The sequence below is a fragment of the Cannabis sativa genome, chromosome 4, assembly GCF_029168945.1.
Source record: "Cannabis sativa cultivar Pink pepper isolate KNU-18-1 chromosome 4, ASM2916894v1, whole genome shotgun sequence".
Taxonomy (NCBI): Eukaryota; Viridiplantae; Streptophyta; class Magnoliopsida; order Rosales; family Cannabaceae; genus Cannabis; species Cannabis sativa.
Genome location: NC_083604.1, coordinates 12,337,458 through 12,340,336, shown reverse-complemented (window position 1 = coordinate 12,340,336; position 2,879 = coordinate 12,337,458).

Here is a 2,879-nt window from a genome sequence, read left to right as displayed (position 1 = left end):
CCACCATTACTCTTCCTTAATCACAAAATCCTTGATAATGTGAAATTCCTCTCTATATGTCTACTCTTTTGGGATACTGGATTCTATACTTTTGGGCAACCACTCTTTTGTTATACAGGAAGTAACCCTAGTAGTTAAGGCAAGTTGGAACACTGCCACAAATGTATAGAACTTTCCTTAGACTGAAAAAGTATCTTTCCTGCAACTTTTAACATTCAGTCACTTTCTGGTAGACCAAGAGATTTCAGATAGGTTTTTACACTTCTCCAAAATCACTACTCCACCCCCAAAGTAATCACCATCTCATCAGCAGACTTTCTAGCACAAAGGCAAGTCTTGAAATCTGATGTGGTGTAGTTTAAGAGTTTCAAAACCACCCTTATTGACTAACATATAGTTCCCCTTCTTAATCTTAAAAATTTACTTGATTGTCTTCCAATGTTCCTCTCCTGGATTAATCTGATACCTACTCATTACTCCCACTCAACAGCAGGTGTCTGGTCTACGGCATACTAAAGCATATCTGAGACCTCTCACTGTTGATTTAAGAAATTCTTTCATGGCTTTATCTTCTCTGGAATAGTTGAGACTTTTCCTTAGATAAATAAAATCTATATCTAAGAAGTTGTGAAGCTTCTATAAATTGCCATTGGAAAGAAAATGCTTCAGCATCTTACTAAAGTAAGTTGCTTGCATTAGAGTAAGTAATTACCAGGTATACCACAAGCCATAGGTTTAGATAAACTCAAACCTACAATACTAGGAACAAGAAGTTTTGTTAAGTCCATTGAATAGACTTATGAACAAAAATTTCCTTTCATGTCCTTGTAATAGAAAACTTAAGGTTACTCCATGTGAATGGATCAAACCATAGTTCTCTTGGCTTTCTTCTTAGTTTCTTATCTTGACAATCCATTACTTGTTTAAACTCACAATGGATTTTAATCACTAGTGTCTTCCAAGTTATAAGAAGGTGAGTTCCTAGAAACTCTCCCACTACAACAATGTACCGTGAACTATGTCAAAGAAAACTAAATGGTATAGACCTCTTCAGTTGTGTTAAGACAACAGAGGCAGTGTTATCATCTTGTAAAATAAGATGATAGAACACTTTTGGAATCAAGAAAAAAATATCTCCTTTATTTGCTACTTTATTTTCAGACTTAGTCATTTTCTTAGAAAAGTAGTATTTGTTTAAACAAACACTTTCTTATATAATGACTATGGAATGCTCCACCCCTAATCACTTAGAATGGCTAACAAACATGCAAACCAGGTTTAGCAGTTCTAGCTTTTCTTAAAATTTTGATTAGGTCATCCATGAATCTAGTAATGATTTACATTAAGTATACAACCATTACATCATTCTGAAATTTTATTACCATAGAAGGATTTAGGCAACGACTAGTAACTAATCATCAATATGCAACTCGAATTTCTGGGGAGGTAAGTTTGGATATTATTCAAAATCAAATTAATGATCTTTGAACTGCATATCTACTAACTTTTTCTCCACCCCTATCAGTTCGCAAGATCTTTAACCACTTACCATTGCTAGAAATTCATGAAATTTTTCAAACATTTCAAATTTCTTTTGCATAAGGTAAAATCAAGAGTGATCGTTTTAAGAATACAACGAAAACTCATATCCACCCCTGAATGTACATCCATCTGCGAATGAGATGAACTTACTTTCAGTGGATATAGGCATACTAACTCTTTGCAGAGAATGATCTAGTCAAAACCACTATGAACAAGATACAAATGCCATAGATTTATAAAATATGTGGTTGTATCTTTTGATGACTTAGGTTACATCAACATCAAAGAGTTCTTAGAATAGTGCAAGTGGATTCTGGTTACAGAATACTAAACTCATACAGTTTAAATCCATTGATAGAAAATGGTTATGAAACACTTGTGAAAGTGTAACTGTATAATTAGTAACTCTTTCTTGGACCACCACTACTAATCTAACTCTATGATTTGCCTATACAAGTAGGAGATATCTAAGATTGAGGATTTATATCATTTTGGGATAGAATTCCGAGAATATAATCATATGCGTCATCTAATTTCTTAAGAGAAAATAAGACTTCATATGATTTATAGACCATTCATCCAATGATATGTCATTAAGCTAATTCGAAATGAATAAGCTAAGAGGAATTAGGATAATTTCGTTTTAAATAAGAATCCAACGATGCTCCGATTAGCGAGAGTCAAAGTAATCTTATTTATACAATCTTCTTGTTTCATATTGTAAAATACTAGTCTAAAGTGTCATCAATTGATGAACAGCTAGATGTTGCATTTACAATATTTATCTTTCGAGATCTAACACTATTATGTTAGTCTAATGGTGAAAATCCATTAGGGATTTATCTCATTAGAAAAACTAGCTAAGTTAGACCAACAATGAAGATTCAAAATTACACTACAATTTAATAACAGAAAATAACATGGTTCAATACAAATTCATACACAATTCAGAAATTATCAAAGCATATAGCAAGTAGGAATGACAAGTGAAAATACTAAAACATACAATCCTAAATAATTTCCAAGGTTTTCAACAAACTGATATCAGTGTCCCGTTTAGGCGAGAGTCAAAGCTACCATTCATTGAATAGAGTTGTCAGCTCATCTAAAATGTCATTCATTCTAGCAACCTTTTATTCGATCAAGATATGAATCCGCGTTGTCCCGTTTAGGCGAGAGTCAAGGCTATTCTATCTTATGAGCTTCCACCATTGTTTCATATTCTTGCAAGTCTTATACAGTCGCCACCATTAGGGTGAGCATAAACTATATAAAAAAAAAACTTACAAGATTACTTATCTTTTGAGATTAAACGGTGCTAACTTGCTAATGAACGT